This window comes from Heterodontus francisci, chromosome 34 (genome assembly GCF_036365525.1).
Source record: "Heterodontus francisci isolate sHetFra1 chromosome 34, sHetFra1.hap1, whole genome shotgun sequence".
Lineage (NCBI taxonomy): Eukaryota > Metazoa > Chordata > Chondrichthyes > Heterodontiformes > Heterodontidae > Heterodontus > Heterodontus francisci.
The window spans coordinates 25,419,931-25,439,038 of NC_090404.1; the positions used below are offsets into that span (position 1 = coordinate 25,419,931).

General features: G+C 46.6%; 1 pseudogene; it reads left to right on the forward strand.

The window, feature by feature from the left end:
• The first annotated feature begins 1,966 nt into the window (after positions 1 to 1,966).
• On the forward strand, positions 1,967 to 18,467 carry LOC137349298 (zinc finger protein 850-like; annotated as a pseudogene).
• The last annotated feature ends 641 nt before the right edge of the window (positions 18,468 to 19,108 follow it).

Consider the following 19,108-nt stretch of genomic DNA (forward strand, 5'->3'; position numbering starts at 1 on the left):
GAAAGTCAGGAGGCATGGGATAGTGGGGAATGTGGCCAATTGGATTAAGAATTGGCTAACTGATAGAAGGCAGAGAGTGGTCTTAGATGGTAAATACTCAGCCTGGAGCCCAGTTACCAGTGGCGTGCCGCAGGGATCAGTTCTGGGTCCTCTCCTGTTTGTGATTTTTATTAACGACTTGGATGAGGAAGTCGAAGGGTGGGTCAGTAAATTTGCAGATGATACAAAGGTTGGTGGAGTTGTGGATACCGAGGAGGGCTATTGTCGTCTGCAAAGGGACTTGGATAGGTTGCAGTGCTGGGCTGAAAAGTGGCAGATGGAGTTTAACCCTGAAAAGTGTGAGGTCGTCCATTTTGGAAGGACAAACATGAATGCAAAATACTGGGTTAACGGTAGGGTTCTTGGGCATGTGGAGGAGCAGAGAGACCTTGGGGTCTATGTGCATAGATCATTGAAAGTTGCAACTCAAGTGGATAGGGCTGTGAAGAAGGCATATGGGGTGTTAGCGTTCATTAGCAGAGGGATTGAATTTAAGAGCCGTGAGGTGATGATGCAGCTGTACAGGACCTTGGTAAGGCCTCATTTGGAGTACTGTGTGCAGTTCTGGTCGCCTCATTTTAGGAAGGATGTGGAAGCCTTGGAGAGGGTGCAGAGGAGATTTACCAGGATGTTGCCTGGAATGGAGAATAAGTCTTACGAGGAAAGGCTGAACATTCTAGGCCTCTTCTCATTAGAAAGGAGAAGGATGAGGGGTGACATGATAGAGGTTTATAAGATGATCAGGGGAATAGATAGGGTAGACAGTCAGAAACTTTTTCCCCGGGTGGAGCAAAGCGTTACAAGGGGTCATAAATTTAAGGTGAAGGGTGGGAGATATAAGGGGGATGTCAGGGGAAGGTTCTTTACCCAGAGAGTGGTCGAGGCATGGAATGCCTTGCCCGGGGAAGTTGTTGAGTCAGAAACTTTAGGGACTTTCAAAAGGCTTTTGGATAGGTATATGGATAAAGGAGAATGATGGGGTATAGATTAAATTGTCCTTGACAGAGGACAAAGGATCGGCACAACATTGTGGGCCGAAGGGCCTGTTCTGTGCTGTATGTTCTATGTTCTATGTTCTATGTAAACAGCTGGTTCACTTGACACTGAAATGTCTGAAACTCAATAGGAATTCCAGGAAAACAAAACACTGACAAATGTTGAAGTGTTTTGTTGATAAAAGAAACATTGATTTCACTTTGAAAGGATAAATAGTTTACCAGGGGGTTCACACTGACTCACCTGACTGGCAGCCTCAGGTTGCAGCCCCTCAAACCCTGCGATTGCTTCCAGAAGCCGCTGCTGCCTCGGTCCTCCGGCCTCGGAGCTTCTTTCTGTTGTTTCCCAGGACAATCACTCAGCTCTCGGTAACATGACCCTGTCCAGAGGGAGTTCAGGGACTCAGAGGAAGAAAAGAAGTGAGGCGGTGAATCTGAGCTGGGAAAAACAATGAGAGAAACAGGATTTAATTTTATAAACTGAATTGTTACAAATCAAATGTAAACAATTATCATTAATATATTCCTTTGGCGACGGGGAGGAGCTTGTGAGTCGCATCTGCAGTTGGTAAGCGGCGGAGGGAACGATGGAGCCGGTGGGAGTGCGGGGAGGCTTCGTAAACACCCGGTGCAGGCCGCAAGCCCCGATTAATCAGCTGCAGCTCCCGGGTTTGCACCGAGCGGGACTTCTCCCGGTCACAGGCCCAGGTAAACGGCCGCCAGCTTGGAGCAGGATTACTGAATAAGCGGAGCTTCAGGTCCCTGATCCCAACTGCTCCCGACGCCCGGGAGAGGAAACGATTGGTCCATCTGTGGTCACGTGTATGTCCAGCGGGGCGGCAGCTGCGGGACTTCTGCCGGTGACAGGCCCCCGTTAACGGCCGCCATCTTTATGGGGGGCAATTTGTCGCGGGGCGCATGCGCATCCGTCCTGGGCCTCGGAGGAATGAGTGAGCGGCGGGGGCTCCAGGATCCCGTTCCCAACCTCCCGACCAGAGCTCAGCGCACAGGCGCAGCCTGTTTCTGGAGCATGCGCGGTGTCACGGTGATCAGGGCCGTGTGATTGCTGGAGACACTTTTTGCAGCGGGGAACGGAGGCTTCAGAAACAACCGGCTTAGGTCGCAAGCCTCCAATAAGAAGCTCCAGGTCCCGCGTTTGCACCGAGCAGACTGACTGAGGCGGGGGGAGATTGTGGGCGCAGGGGAGGAATTGGAGCCGTGGGTGGGCTGGGAAGCTTTCTAAACACCTGGGGTCGGCCTGAGGCCACAGGCCCCGTGTTTACCCCACGGTGACAGTCGCCGGTGGGGTGTGGGTGGGGGGTACTGGGCGCCATCTTGAGCGGGTCAGGGTGCGTGTGCGACCATCTTGGTGAGGGCATGGAGTGGGCGGAGCTTCAGGGTTTCTGTTGTCCAGGGGTCCATGGGCTAGTACGAGTGGTTACAGTCCCTGTAGAGTAACTTGAAGGGATAACTCACCTTCTGGTTACACTTTAGCTCCACGCTCCTAGTTTCTGGTCACTCAGTGTGGAGGGGTCTGTGTAAGTCAGAGGATCTTCTCCCAGATCTGCCCTTGGGCCTGATTAACACAGCAAAGTGGAGATCCAGGATGTGCAGGGACCGTGTTCGGGGTGGGGGTGCCTCTCTGGCTGTCGGTCTCTCTTCGTTGGTCTTGTCTGTTGCTGGGTGGCCCTGGAGAAGGAACACGCTTGATACCTCTGCGTCCGGTGAGCACCTCAGGCTACAGAGTGTCTCACAGACACTGGTAACAACATTCTGGTTTCGTTGGGAAGGTTCCCTTCGCTTTAGGCACTTTACAGCCTTCTGCACGCAACATTGAGTTCAACAATTTAAGATCATAAACCCCATTTTGATCTTTTTTACCATGTGCCGCTCTGAAACTTGTTTTTCATGTTTTTGCTTTTCCCAGGGCTGTTCATTATTCTGTCATTAACACACTCTCTGAACAAATGAGTTGTTTTTTTACGACAACTATTCCCACTCCCTTTGCTCCATGACATTTAATCTCTCCTTCCCTTTACCCCATCACAAACCTTCCCTTTTGTTGTTCCTCCACTCCCCACTTGATCAAAGCCTTTACATTTCTCAATTATTCCAGTTCTGACGAAAGGGCATCAACCTGAAACGTTAACTGTTTCTCTCTCCAGAGATGCTGCCAGACCTGCTCAGCATTACCAGCAATTTCTGCTTTTATTTCAGATTTCCAGCATCTGCAGAATTTTGCTTTTATTCCTTGTGCCTTTGTTGCGATTTGTTGCTTAGTTTGGCTTCTTTTAGTTTGAATGGACCACATGTTTGAGGAAAGAATGTTCCATAGAAACTAGAATTGTCTGTTCTGAATTTCTATCCTGTACTGACAGTGATGGTTTTTGAAAACTCCTTTTACAGGATATTAGAAGGGGAGGATTTACAGATGGGAGACGCAAACCAAACATCACATGAAGATCTGACTCAATTCATCAGGACCTGAATATCATCGGCCTTTGAATGTGGAAGGAGAAATGTTTGTCTTTTCTGGCTGTGGGAAAAGATTTCAAACATCAGTGTGACTGGAAAAGCACCGAGACACACACACACCCGAGTGAGAGTGTTCCAGTGACTGACTGCGGAAAGAGTTTTAACCAGTTACACAGTCTGAAAAAACATCACACCATTCACAGCAGGGAGAAACCACATACGTGTTGTGTGTGTGGACGAGTTTTCAACTGATCATCCAACCTGGAGAGACATAAGGACACCATGGAGAAATTGTGGAAATGTGTGGACTGTGGGAAGGGATTCAGATTTCCATCCCTGCTGGAAACTCATCGACGTAGTCACACCGGGGAGAGGCCGTTCATCTGCTCCACGTGTGAGAAGGGATTCACTCGATTATCCCACCTCACTGAACACCAACTTTTTCACACTGATGAGAGACCTTTTAAATGTTCTGACTGTGAGAAGAGCTTTAAAAGCAGAAATGATATGATCAGACACCAGCGTGTTCACACTGGGGAGAGGCCGTTCACCTGCTCCGTGTGTGGGAAGGGCTTTGCTCATTCTTCCAACCTGCAGGAACACCAGCGAGTTCACACTGGGGAGAGGCCATTCACCTGCTCTGTGTGTGGAAAGGGATTCGCTCAGTCATCCGTCCTGCTGACACACCAGCGAGTTCACACTGGAGAGAGGCCATTCACCTGCACCGAGTGTGAGAAGGGATTTGCTCAGTTAGCACACCTACTGGCACACCAGAGAGTTCACACTGGGGAGAGGCCATTCACCTGCTCTGTGTGTGGGAAGGGGTTCAGTCAGTCATCCGACCTGCAGATACACCAGAGAATTCACACTGGGGAGAGGCCATTCACCTGCTCTGTGTGTGGGAGCAGATTCACTCATTTATCCACCCTGCAGACACACAAGAGAGTTCATACTGGGGAGAGGCCATTCACCTGCTCTGTGTGTGGGAAGGGATTCACTCAGTCATCTGACCTCGTGACACACCAGCGAGTTCACACTGGGGAGAGGCCATTCACCTGCACTGAGTGTGGGAAGGGATTTGTTCAGTTAGCACACCTGCTGGCACACCAGAGAGTTCACACTGGGGAGAGGCCGTTCACCTGCACTGAGTGTGGGAAGGGCTTCACTCATTCATCGAACCTGCAGAAACACCAGCGCATTCACACCGGGGAGAGGCCATTCACCTGCTCTGTGTGTGGGAAGGGATTCACTCAGTTATCCCACCTGCTGAGACACCATCGAGTTCACAAGTGACTGCAGGGGTTGGATTCTGCTGTTCTTGCTGCTGTTAATCACATCCAAAACTGATCATTCTGATGATTAAAGAAAGATCTGCACGTATACAGCACGTTCCACTGCCTCAGAAAGTGCTTTACAGCCAATGAAGTACGATTGAAGTGCAGTCATGTTGTAATGTAGGAAACACAGCAAACTCTCTGGAGTGGGACTTAAACCCACAACCTTCTGACTCAGAGGTGACAATGATACCGACTGAGCCACAGTCAGGGTTCATTTCTGTTGATGTGAACTGGTGTTAGGATCACTGGACCTTCTAACATGATTATATCTTATAGATTGTGATTTTTTTTTTAAAGTGCAAGATGGAATCCAGGAGGTCAGCTGACCTCACCTCCACTCTGTAAAAGGTTACCAGGACAACAGAGGGAACAGATCAAAGACTGTTTTCTGAAGAACAGAGACTACAGCACTAACACCTGAAGAACAATGGGTTTCACCCTCCCATACTTTTGGATTGTAAAACAAGGAGTCAGCCATTGAGAACATGTAAATGAACGGGCAGGTGGTAACACCTGGGGGCAATGGAAAGGCCGAGTAGCTTTGTGAAACTAGACTTCTGGTCTTTGTATTTTGGAGAAGAACAATCAACTATTGAATTCTAGGACCAGATAAATTTAACCGACTTTCTGGAGAAAAACAGGCTGTAAGGAATGAACCATCATGTTGTGGCTGTAAGAAGAGAACCCATCAGGGTGAGGCCTCAAGGGAAGCTGTAAGAGAAAGCACCCAGCAGGGGCAGCTGGAGAGAGAGAGAGTGAACACCTGCTCCCTGAAGATATACAGTGAAAGGCTGTGGAAACCTGAACCTGTTTTTTTGAGAGTTGAAGTTTGTGGAGGAGTAAAGGGCCCCACAGGATCACCGGAAATCACATTATCCATGGATATCCAGGTCAGAAATGCTTGGAGAAGTGAGCAAAGGAAAATATTGTTTTTTAAAGTCTGGGAGATCTAACCCATTGAACTGGGAGGAATTTGGGACTTTTAACCGCAAAGGATTTAATCATCAAAAAGGACTGTGTAATGTATCAGTGTGATGTGAGATATTCAAGTGTTGAATAAGTAAAGAAAATACCTTTGATTGTAAATTTGGGGTGTCAGCTATTAACAAAGTGTATTTAGTTAATTGGGGATTTTTTGTTTAGTTAACAATAAAAGACTTAAAATGTGAAATCTTGTGTAGTTTGTTACATTGGTCTGGGGGTTCATATCTTGTATTTATCACGTTAACGATCTCTCTGCCGTCGTAACAACCAGGAAAGTGGGATGTTTCAGCTGGCACACATACAATGGGCTGAATGGACTCTTTCTGTGCCACAACTTTTCTGTTTCGATTCCGAGTTGGGGTTTGTTTCTGCCGATATTAATAACATTATTATTTAATTCTTCACATCAACGGAAACAAACCCCAAATGTTCAAATAGAAACATAGAAAAGTTATGTCACAGAAGGAGGCCATTCAGCCCATCATGTCTGCACTGACCGTTAAGAGTTATCCAGCCTAATCCCACTTCCCAGCTCTTGGTCTGTACCATCGTAGGTTACGGCTCCTCAATTGCATATCCAAGTACTTTTTAAATGTGATGAGGTTTGCTGCCTCGATCACCCTTTCAGGCAGTGAGTTCCAGACACCAACCCCCCAACCCTCTGGGTGAAAAGATTTCTCAATTATCTTCCGATCCTTCTGCCAATTACTTGAAATCTATGCTCCCTGGTTATTGACCTCTCTGATAATGGAAATAGCTCTTTCCTACCCACTCTATCTCAGCCCCTTATAATTTTATGCACCTCAGCCACCTCTGTTCCAAAGAAGCAACCCTGGCTTAACCAATCTCTATTCACAGCTAAAATTCTCCAATCCTGGCAACATCCTTGTAAATCTCCTTTGTATCTTCTGTCGTGCAATCACATTCATCCACAGTGTACTAAGAATTACGCTGACAACCAATTTAAGCTTGTCAGAAGGGCTCGCAGTGAGGCGCATTTGCGTGTACTGGAAGCTACATATATCAATACACAGGGCTCTGTTCTTTGCAGACGGAAAGAACGTGTACACACGTTGTGCCTGTTTCAGCTGAACAAAATAAGTGACAGCCATTCACTGGTTCATTCCTTAGGGCAATGCCTTGACCAATCAGAGTCAAGCTGCCTGGTTTAAATTTCAAACAAAGCTTTGCAGTTAACTGTCAGTCACCGTAAACTGGTGCATTCTCCATGGCAACGCCTCTGCCAATCAGAGTTCACTTGCCAACCAATCTGCACTCTCTTCTCATGCAGTATAAGTTGTTGTTTTCCCTTACATTGGTGATTCTTGTGTGTTGTCCTGATGAGTGCAAGATGAAAGGCTTCAACAACATGTCTATTTTCAGTAATTCTCAAGTTCCATACTACCAAACAATTATTTCTTCCTATAATGTGGTGACCAGAACTGCACACACTATTCCAGCTGTGGCCTAACCAGTGTTTTATACAGTTCCAGTATAACATCCCAGCTCTTATATCCTGTGCCTTGGCCAATAAAAACTAGTATCACATGTGCTTTCTTAACCACCTTATCTACCTGTCCAGCCACCGTCAGGAATTTGAGAACACGCACTCCAAGGTCCCTCTGTTGATCTGCACTTCTCAGTATCCTACCATTTATTGTGTATTCACTGGCCTTTTTTGCCCTCCCCAAATGCATCACTTCACACTTCTCCGGATTGAATTCTATTTACCATTTTCTGCCCACCTGACCAGTCCATTGATATCTTCCTGTAGTCTACAGCTTTCTTCCTCACTGTCAACTGCATGGCCACTTTTTGTCTCATCTGCAAACTTCTTAATCACATCCCCATACATTTAAGTCTAAAGCATTGATATACACAGTAAAAGCTTTGTTATCTGGCACTTTAGCAACTGGAATGCTGTATTATCCATAATTTCCAAAAACGTCTGAGGGCTTGTCTCCCAATGCTGAGTTTTCCCGAGTGTAGCCGATTGTTCTGGGCATTACTGTACTGTAGTTAGTGATGCTGCTGATAGTCATCTTAGTGGCACTGATGACAGTCCATGTTGTTGTGTCACTGTGCTTATGCAGTATCGCGATTTATCTCCCCATCCACCCATTATGCCATCTAATAAAGCATTGACAGGAAAAGGGGGAAAGCAGAAAATGGTTGTGTTGATTTTACACCAGAAGGTAGACATTTGCAGGCATCTTGAAAAAGGTGAAAATCGTAATGTGTTAATGAATGAATGTAATGTTGGTTCATCAACCATAAATGACATCAAGAGTCAAAAAGACCAGTTGTTGAAATTCTTTACTGGTTCTGAGACTAATAAAGCTGTTGAACAACACCGTCCTCTACATCAACCTAAATTAGAGCAGCTAGACAGCGTATTGTACCAATGATTTTCATTAAAACACTCCGAGGGTGCCCCAGTCTTAGGGCCAATGCTCATTGCAAAGGCAAAAGACTTTCAGAAGCAAATGGAATTGACTGAACCATGTGCGTTTTCCGATGGATGGCCGGAATTTCACACCACCCCAGCGGGTCGGATGGTGGCGTGGGAGTGGTGTAAAATTGAGCGGTAGGCTCCGGGAGGCCTACCCGCCCCGATTCTGCCTCCGGACAAGTTTATGGAGGTCAGACAGATGGCCGGGGGTGGGAACGGCCCGCTCGAGGCCAACCAAGACTCTAAAGTGGCCACTTAGGTAGGGGGAGGGGGCATGGCGGTCAGGTACAGGGTGCCCGATTGAGATCTGCCCCCGCCTCCCAACACGCCCCCGGGACGCAAGACAACACCCTCCCCCCAAAGGACGACTCCAGCCTCACCAGGGAAGGACCGATCCCCCTGGTGAGGCATGCCCCTACTTACCTTCCCTCCTCAATCCATGGCGTCGGCTTGGCTGCAGTCCCAGCAGTGGCCACCGTTCACGGTGGCGCTGCTGGGACTAAGAGCTGCCGGCCACTGATTGGCTGGCAGCTCACTGAGGCGGGACCTCCTCCCTCAAGTGGGTGGAAGTCCCGCTTCGGGTCAATTAAAGCCCAGGGACTCATAAAATACGGGACGGATCCCCAGGATAGGCAGAAGCGGGTTCGCCACCGACTTTCACTTCGGAGTCCGTCTCCCGTGCATCCACCATAAAATTCCGGCTGATGGCTTTTTTGCTTTAAACAGTGACATGGCATGAGAAGGCTAGATGTAACCGGTGAACAAAAATCAGCTGACCATGAGGCTGCACAAAAATATTGTGATTTCTTCAGCAAATTAATTGGTGAACAAAGATCTATCCCAGAACAAATTTATTACACACATTAAACAGGCCTATTTTGGCGCTGTTTGCCTAATTCTACCCTAGCTGGTGTGAGTGAATCTAGTGCTGCAGGTTTTAAGCCAAATAAAGACAAAACAACTGTGCTTGCCAGTGCTAATGCTGCAGGAACGCACTGATTGAAGCTTTTGGCAATGGCAAATATAATTGTCCAAGTGCATTTAAAGGTGTAAAACATTTACCTGTTGATCAAAAAGCATGAAGTAATGCATGGAGGGACAGACATTTTTTTATGATTTGTTTCACTATGTTTTTATACCTGCAGCGAAAGAATAGTTTCGAAAAATAAGAAAGCCTGAAGATAGCAAAGCTATCCTTTTATTCCACAATTGTCAAACTTACCCTCATGAATCGAAGTTAGTGTCGGTAATATTTTTACCATCTTCCTCTCTGCCAATGTTACCTCATTGATACAACCAATGGTCCAGGACGTCTTCCAGAATATGAAATGTTTTTACAGGAAAGATTTCCAAAGAAAGTTAATCAAAATTAATCATGAAGGCACAATCCAAAACTTTCAATCAAATAATAATATTCAAGATATAATTTTCAATGTGGTTTGTGCATGGAATTCAGTTAAAGGTGAAACATTAAGGAAGGCTTGGAGAAAACTGTGGTCCAGTGTTATGTTTGCAGAAGTGTCTTCTGATGAAGAGGAATTTGAAGGTTTTAAGGTTCACCATATATATTTTTTAAAAATCACAAATTCTTGACATGCTGAGGGATGTTCCTTCTACAAACCCAATCAAGCAGCTTAGTGAAAATGATGTCGAAGATTGGGTTGAAGCTGATGAGGTTGAAGTCACACATGTTGTTAGTGATGTGGAAATAATAGAGAGTGACCTGAATGCTGAGAAGTCTAAGGAAACTGAAGAAGACTCTGCAGGAGAAGATTTTAGTGAGGAACAGAAAATAACTTGGGGGAATGCTACTTCAGTATTTGATACACGAATCAAATTTGCTGAAAGGCAGATTTGTTATTCTGCACAAGAGTTTCTGCAGCTACATATTTTGCTCCACTTTCAAGCAAAAAAGATATGAGGCAAGTCGGCAAACTGATATCTGAAATCTTCTCAGGAAAGCTTCCAGGGCTTGCCATAGGCTCAGTACAGATTCTGTCCCATCACCTTCTATATCTAGTGTTTTAGTGTAATTTATACATTAAGTTTACTGTTCCTCAAGAATTCTATGCATCATTACTGCCTCAGGATTTCTGTATTGTACATGCTCTTGTTTTGCATGTAATCATTTCTCTTAAAATCAAAACTGCAATGTATTGCCTTGTGTTGCATGACTCTTGATTAACCGGAATTTGATTGCCCGGCACCTTGCCTTTATTAGCCGAGGCATAGAATATAAGAGCAGGGAGGTTATGATGGAGCTGTATAAAACGCTAGTTAGGCCACAACTAGAGTACTGTGTACAGTTCTGGTCACCACACTATAGGAAGGATGTGATTGCAATGGAGAGGGTGTAGAGGAGATTCACCAGGATGTTACCTGGGCCGGAGTATTTCAGCTATGAAGAGAGACTGGATAGGCTAGGGATGTTTCCTTAGAGCAGAGAAGGCTGAGGGGTGACTTGATTGAGGTATACAAAATTATGAGGGGTACAGATAGGGTAGATAGGAGGAAACTTTTTCCCTTAGCAGAGGTGTCAATAACCAGGGGACATAGATTTAAGGTAAGGGGCAGGAGGTTTAGAGGGGATTTGAGGAAAAATCTTTTCACTCAGAGGGTGGTTGGAATTTGGAACACACTGCCTGAATGGATGGTAGAGGCAGGAACCCTCACAACATTTAAGAAGTATTTAGATGAGCACTTAAAACACCATAGCATTCAAGGCTACAGGCCAAGTGCTGGAAAATAGGATTAGAATAAATAGGCTTGATGGCTGGCACAGACACGATGGACCGAAGGGCCTGTTTCTGTGCTGAATAACTCTATGACTCTCAGGTCCAGTGCACACCGGATAACAAAGCTTTTACTGTACCACAAAAAGCAAGGGACCTGGTACTGAGCCCTGTGGAATCCCACTGGAAACAGGCTTCCAGTCATGGTTCAGTTCTGGATGTGATTAACAGCAGCAATAACAGCAGAATCCAACCGCTGCAGTTATATGTGAAATTGCTGGTGTGTCAGCAGGTGGGATGACTGAGTGAATCCCTTCCCACGCACAGAGCAGGTGAACAGCCTCTCCCCAGTGTGAACTCGCTGGTGTGTCAGCAAATCCTTTTACTTTTAAATCTTTTGATATGAGCAGATAGAAAGGTGTCTAAGGGTCCCTTTCAGCCTTCACCTGGTCTTACATTAACAGGGTTTAATTTTAAGCACACCGTGTTTTGAACTCCCCCTTGGTGAATCCTTGTTCATCATTTTCCAACTATAAGGCAAAGAAATTAGCACAAACAGGCTTTCTTAGGTTTAAAAAAGAAAAGTGATTTTTATTAAACTTAAACTAAAAACTCTAACTCGGTTAACGACTACGGATACACACTGTGTTCCACGCTAGCATGCGTATGCGATACGCACATACAAATAGAGACAGAAAAGAGCAGAATAAAATATAAAGTGGAACAGTTTGAGGCAATCTCTGAGGAGGGTTTTTTTGTTACTGTGCTTCGAGCTCGCTGTAGTGTCCTTTTGTAGATTGATCTTGCTTTTCATTGGGGCCCAGTATTCTTCTTAAACCTTGTTCACTATAGGAGACTTTTTCTCTCTTGGGGTTCATGTATCTTCAGTGAGTTTCAGTTCCATGAGAAAGAGATGGAAGCAGACAGGAAAGGGTGTGGTGAGCCAGCCAGGAGAGGTCTCTTCAGTCCAGCAGCAAACAGCTTTCTGCCAGTTCAAAACTTTGTGGCAAGTTCAAATTTAAAAAAAACTCAGTTGGCCCAGGAGGTTAGCCATGTGACTAGCTGGTGTGGCAACATCCGTTTGTGTATTCGGCCATCTTAACAGTTAACCTGGAATGCGAGCTCCTCCACCCTCAACGTCTGGTAATCAAAAGTCCATTGTGGATTAAATTGGAGCAGGGAGTGGCTCCTCTGTCTTTTCCAAGTGCTGTCTGTTAATACGCCACAATGTCTCTCCAGCCAAGGATCCATTGTGGGTTTTTTAAATCAGTTCTTTCTTCACTCCAGTAACAGTTTAAAATTAATGTTCATGTGGCAAAATTAATATTCCTCATTCTTGGCAGGTGGGGGCCTGCATGACACTTTTCACAGTCAGAACATGTAACCGATCTCCTATTAGTGTGAGCTAGTGGTGAGGGTATCCTTGTGTCTCTCCAGGTTGGAAGATCAATTGAAACCTCGTCAACAACACACATGTGTACTGTTTCTGCCTGCTGTGAATGGGGCGATGTTTTTTCAGGCTGTGTAACTGGTTAAAGCTCTTTCCACAGTCAGTCACTGGAACAATCTCACTCAGGTGTGTGTGTCTCGGTGTGTTTTCAGTCACACTGATGTTTGAAATCTTTTCCCACAGACAGAACAGGCAAACATTTCTCCTTCCACATTCAAAGCCTGGTGATATTCAGGTCCTGATGAATCCAATGACTCTGTGAGATCTTGATGTGATGTTTGCTTTCAGTTTCCCATCTGCAAATGCCCCCTTCCCCAACTTCTTACATGCTGCAAAAGGAGTTTATAAAAGCCTTCACTGTCAGTCCAGATTAGAAATTCAGAAGAGAATAAGGTTTCACTTAGTTTGAGTTTGCTTTGTGTAAATCCTCCCCTTCTAAACGTCTGTAAAGGAGTTTACAAAAGCAATAACTGTCAGTTCAGGATAGAAATTCACAACATTCTCTCCTGCTCCCTGGCGCAAGATGGTCGCACATGCGCCCTGCTGCACATTGTCCTGAGGAGAGGAAATATAGTCCAACACTCACAGCAACCTACAATCCACCAACATGACCGGGATGGGGAGACAGAGTTTAGAAACACTCACCAACATGACTCCAGTAAAACATCCCAGGAGGAAAAGGGGGAGCAGTGTGTGTACCTGCGCTGATATCCCCCTCCCCAGGCCTGTCAGTCAAACCCCCCACTCCTCCCAGTCCACAGCTCAGCCTAGCAGCTTGCAGCTTCCTGCACCTTGAGCCAGCCCTGCCCAGGTGTGGCCCAGTCCAAGGGGAATCTTTGTGGAACCAGGGAGTGGGGGAGGGGGAACCTCCTGCCCTGTGCTGTGTCCCAGATGGTTCCTCCCTCCCCTCCCCCAGGCCCCTTTATAACTGAGCAAAATTTCCTTTAAACTTTTTGGCTTTAATATTACAGTTTATTCATCCTTAGTTCCTCCAAAAGAAGTGGAACGCTGGTGGCCATTAACATGAGCCTGTGACTGAGAGAAAACCCCACAGTTGCAAATGTGGTACCGGGAGGTTATTAAGCGAGATTACAGCCTAAACGATGCATTTCTGAAGCTTCCCCACCCACCCAGTCCCCACTTCTCCTCCATTTACAGAGGCTCCCTGACCAGTCTCCATTTACAGACGCTCCCTTCCCCATCTCCATTTCTCCTGCATTTAGAGGTGCTCCCTGACCAGTCCACATTTCTATTCCATGTACAGACGCCGCCTGCCCCTCCTCCATTTTGGGACAGTCTCTGCTCTCAGCTCTTGACATTCGGGCTGAAGGGAAGTGGTGGAAGCTGTGGCTGGGGGTTGTTCTGATGAAAGGTGACAGACCTGATATGTTAACTCTGCTTCTCTCTCCACAGATGCTTGCTGACTATTTCCAGCATTTCTGTTTTTATTTCAGATTTCCAGCATCTGCAGTATTTTGCTTTGATCTCGCTGTTTAGATTGTCTCCTGACTCCACACTCGGTGTGTCTGCAGCCTGCGAGCCCCGGGCTTTATTAACCCGCCTCCCTCTCACCTGCGGGAACCGCGCTCTCTGGCTCAGCCACTCCCGACCAATAGGAAGAGCGGGGGCGGGACTGGAGGACTGAGCGGGCGGTGGATCCTCCAGCCAATCGGAACAAGTGAGGGGCGGGTCCTCCATTCCCGGCCTCTCTTACTATTGGTCCCGAGCTGCGTCAATCACCCGGACATTGTGAGCTGTCAGGTGAGAGGTCGCTGGCGGGACGGTCAAGTACCGAGTGTGCATGCGCAGTATTAGTCGGATCTGCCTCTGGCGGCGGGAGCCATGGAGGTGGTAGGTGGGTGGGGGAGGCTTCAGAAACACCCGGTTCCGCGTTTGCACCAAGCGGGGCGGCAGCTGCGGGGTTTCCCGGGGTTAACGGCAGGAATCTGCAGTCAGCAGGCGGGCGGTGTGAGCTGAGCATGCGCGGGGTTAGTGGCTGAGGCAGAGAGCGCGGTTCCCGCAGGTGAGAGGGAGGCGGGTTAATATATTTCCAGCTCTTTTGAAGGAATTAAAGATTAATAAACTGTAAGATCAAAGGACAAAACTTTAAAGGAAACTGAGCTCAGTTATAAAGGGGCCTGGGGGAGGAACCATTTGGGACACAGCACAGGGCAGGAGGTCCCCCATCCCCCCACTCCCTGGTTCCACAAAGACTCCCCTTGGACTGGGCCACACCTGGGCAGGGCTGGCTGTGGACTGGGAGGAGTGGGGGGTTTGACTGACAGGCCTGGGGAGGGGGATATCAGGGCAGGTACACACACTGATCCCCCTTTTCCTCCTGGGATATTTCAATGAAGGTAGATTGGAGGGGAATGTGCAGCAGGGCAGATGTACGACTTTCCTGCGCCAAGAAGAAGCAGGAGAGAATAGTGCAAATTTCTGTGCTGACTGACAGTGATGGCTTTTGTAAACTCCTTTTACAGGGTATCGGAATGGGAGGATTTACAGACGGGAATGTCAAACCAAAAATCATGTCAATTCATCAGGACTTGAATATCATTGGACTTTGAATGTGGAAGGAGTCATGTTTGTCTATTCTGACTGTGGGAAATAATTTCAAACATCAGTGTGATTGGAAACAAACTGAGACACACACACCAGAGTGAGAGTGTTCCAGTGCATTGACTGTGGAAAGAGCTTTAACTAGTTAGACAGCCTGAAAATACATTGCACCATTCACAACGGGGACAAACCATTGAGGTGTTCTGTGTGTAGACGAGGCTTCAACTGGTCATCCAACCTGGCGAGACACAAGGAGAAACCATGGAAATGTGGGGACTGTGGGAAGGGATTCAATCGGCCATCCCTGCTGGAAACTCATCGACGCAGTCACACTGGGGAGAGGCCGTTCACCTGCTCCATATGTGGGAAGGGATATACTCAGTTAACCAGTCTGCTGACACACCAGCGAGTTCACACTAGGGAGAGGCCGTTCACCTGCTCTGAGTGTGGGAAGGGATTCACTCAGTCATGCCACCTGCTGTCACATCAGCGGGTTCACACTGGGGTGAGGCCATTTAAATGTTCTGACTGTGAGAAGAGCTTTAAAAGCACAAGTAATCTACAGACGCACCAACGTACTCACACTGGGGAGAGACTGTTCACCTGCTCTGAGTGTGGGAAGGGATTCATTCAGTCATCCCACCTGCTGACACACCAGCGAATTCACACTGGGGAGAGGTCGTTTAAATGTTCTGACTGTGAGAAGGGCTTTAAAACGAGAAGTGATCTGCTGACACACCAACGCACTCACACCGGGGAGAGGCCATTCACCTGCTCAGAGTGCGGGAAGGGATTCACTCAGTCATCCCACTTGCTGACACACCAGCGAGTTCACACTGGGGAAAGGCCGTTTAAATGTTCTGACTGTAAGAAGAGCTTTAAAACAAAAAGTGTTCTACAGACGCACCAACGCATTCACACTGGGGAGAAGCCGTTCACCTGCTCCGAGTGTGGAAAGGGATTCAATCAGTCATCCAATCTACTGAGACACCAGCGACTTCACGTATAACTGCAGGGGTTAGATTCTGCTGTTAATCACATCCAGAACTGAATCATGACTGGAACCCAGTGTCCAGTGTGGTTCCACAGTGCTCAGTACCAGGTCCCTTGCTTTTTGTGGTATATATCAATGATTTAGACTTAAATATAGGGAGTGTGATTAAGAAGTTTACAGATGAGACAAAAAGTGATAGTGTGGTTGACAGTGAGGAAGAAAGCTGTAAACTGCAGGAAGATATCTGTGGATTGGTCAGGTAGGCAGCCATTGTTACTTTAAGCCAGCGTGGATTTCTTCAGGGACAATCATGTTGAACTAACTTGCTGGAGTTTTTTGAGGAGGTAAGAGAGGGTTGATGAGGGTAATGCAATTGATGTGGTGTACTTGGGCTTTCAAAAGGCGTTTGATACAGTGCCACACAACTGACTTGTGAGCAAACGTGCAGCTCATGGAATAAAAGGGACGGTAGCAACATAGATATGAAATTGGCTGAGTGACAGGAAACAAACAGTAGTGGTTAATGGATGTTTTTTGGCTTGGACCAAGTTTGTACTGGAGTTCTCCAGGGGTCAGTGTTGGGATCCTTGCTTTTCCTGATATATATTAATGACCTAGACCTTGGTGTACAGGGCACAATTTCAAAGTTTGCAGATGATACGAAACTTGGAAGCATTGTGAACTGTGAGGAGCATAGTGAGAACTCCTAAAGGACACAGAGAAGTTGGTGGAATGGGTAGATAGGTGGCAGATGAAAGTCTAATGCAGTGAAATGTGAAGTGATTCATTTGGTAGGAAGAACATGGAGAGATAATATAAAATAAAAGATACAATTCTGAAGGTGGTACAGGAACAGAGGGACCTGGGTGCATGTGTGCATTAATCATTGAAGGTGGCAGGACAGTTTGAGAGAACAGTTAATAAAGAATACAATATCCTGAGCTTTATTAATAGGAGCATGGAGTACAAGAGCAAGGAACGTATTGAACATGTAGAAGACACAGCTGGAGTATTGCTTCCAATTCTGGGCACCGAACTTTATGAAGGATGTGAGGGCATTGGAGAGAGTGCAGAAAAGATTCACGAGAATGGTTCCAGGGATGAGGAATTTTAGTTATGAAGATAGATTGGAGAAGTTAGACCTGTTATCCTTGGAGAAGAGAAGGCTGAGAGGTGATTTGATTGAGGTATTCAAAATCATGAGGGGTCTGGAGAGAGTAGATAGAGAGAAACTGTTCCCACTCGTGAAAGGATCGAGAACAAGAGAGCACAGATTTAAAGCAATGGGTAAGAGAAGCAGACGCAACATGAGGGAAAAACTTTCACGCAGCGAGTGGTTAAGATCTGGAATGCGCTGTCTGAGAGTGTGGTGGAGGCAGGTTCAATTGAAGCATTCAGAAGGGAGTTAGACTGTTATATGGAAAGGAAGAATGTGCAGGGTTATGGGGAGAAGCTGGGGAAAAGGCATTAGGTGAATTGCTCTTTCGGAGATCCGGTGCAGACACGATGGGCTGAATGCATTGTAACAATTCTGTGAAAATGCCAAATAGAATTCAGTCTGGAGAAGTGTGAGGTAATGCATTTGGGGAGGGCAATAAAGGCAAAGCAATACACAATAAATGGTAGGATGCTGAGAAGTGTAGAGGAACAGAGGGACCTTGGAGTGCATGTCCACAAATTCCTGAAAGTGACAGGACAGGTAGATAAAGTGATTAAGAAGGCAGACGTGATGTTTGTTTTTATTGGCTGAGGCACAGGATATCAGAGCTGGGATGTTATACTGGAACTGTATAAAACACTGGTTAGGCCTCAGCTGGAGTACTGTGTGCAGTTCTGGTCACCACATTACAGGAAGGATGTGATTGTATTAGAGAGGGTACAGAGGAGATTTACAAGGATGTTGTCAGGATTGGAGAATTTTAGCTGTCAGGAAGGATTGGTTAGGCTGGGGTTTTTTTTGGAACAGAGGAGGCTGAGGTGTATAAAATTATGAGGAGCTGAGTTAGAGTGGATAGGAAGGAGATATTTCCATTATCAGAGAGGTCAATAACCAGGGGACATAGATTTACAGTAATTGGCAGAAGGATTGGAAGACAGTTGAGGAATCTTTTCACCCAGAGGGTTGGGGGTTTGATGTCTGGAACTCACTGTCTGAAAGGGTGATCGAGGCAGCAACCCTCATCACATTTAAAAAGTACTTGGATATGCAATTGAGGAGCCGTAACCGATGAGGCTGCAGACCAAGAGCTGCAAAGTGGGATTAGACTGGATAACTATTAATGGCCAGTCCGGACATGATGGGCTGAATGGCCTCCTTCTGTATTATAACTTTTCTATCTTTCTATTCTGCCAGTTGGGGTTTGTTTCTGCTGATGTGAATAATCCCTATAACTTGGCTGGAGTTTAATATTCTGGATAAATGTCAAATAAATCAGCTTTATTTTAAACACTGTTGTAGATTTTTGCCTTTCTCACTAAAGGCCGGGTCTGGCTCGAGTCGGGTTTCATTTGCAGACCTGAGCCGGCCTTTAGAGTCCTTTCATTTTTCCCGTGCTCGATCCAACCTGACCAGTTCAGTTAACCGAGCTTCTGTTTTTCACTTTTTAAGCTTGTGCAGACAAGCAACAACAACTGTAACTTAAAGGTTATTTAAAAAGTACATTATGATTGGAGCCACGTACCGGAGGTGGTGATAGAGTGTGTCCGACCTGACCCAAATGTCGGACCTGGAGGAGCGACCCGACCCGAAGCTGACACATATGGGCGGCACAGTGGCGCAGTGGTTAGCACCGCAGCCTCACAGCTCCAGGGACCCGGGTTCAATTCTGGGTACTGCCTGTGCCGAGTTCGCAAGTTCTCCCTGTGACCGCGTGGGTTTCCTCCTGGTGCTCCGGTTTCCTCCCACAGCCAAAGACTTGCAGGTTGATAGGTAAATTGGCCATTGTAAATTGCCCCTAGTGTCGGTAGGTGGTAGGAGAAAGGGATGTGATAGGGAATATAGGATTAGTATAAATGAGTGGTTGTTGGTAGGCACAGACGCGGTCGGCCGAAGGGCCTGCTTCAGTGCTGTATCTCTCGATGACTCTAT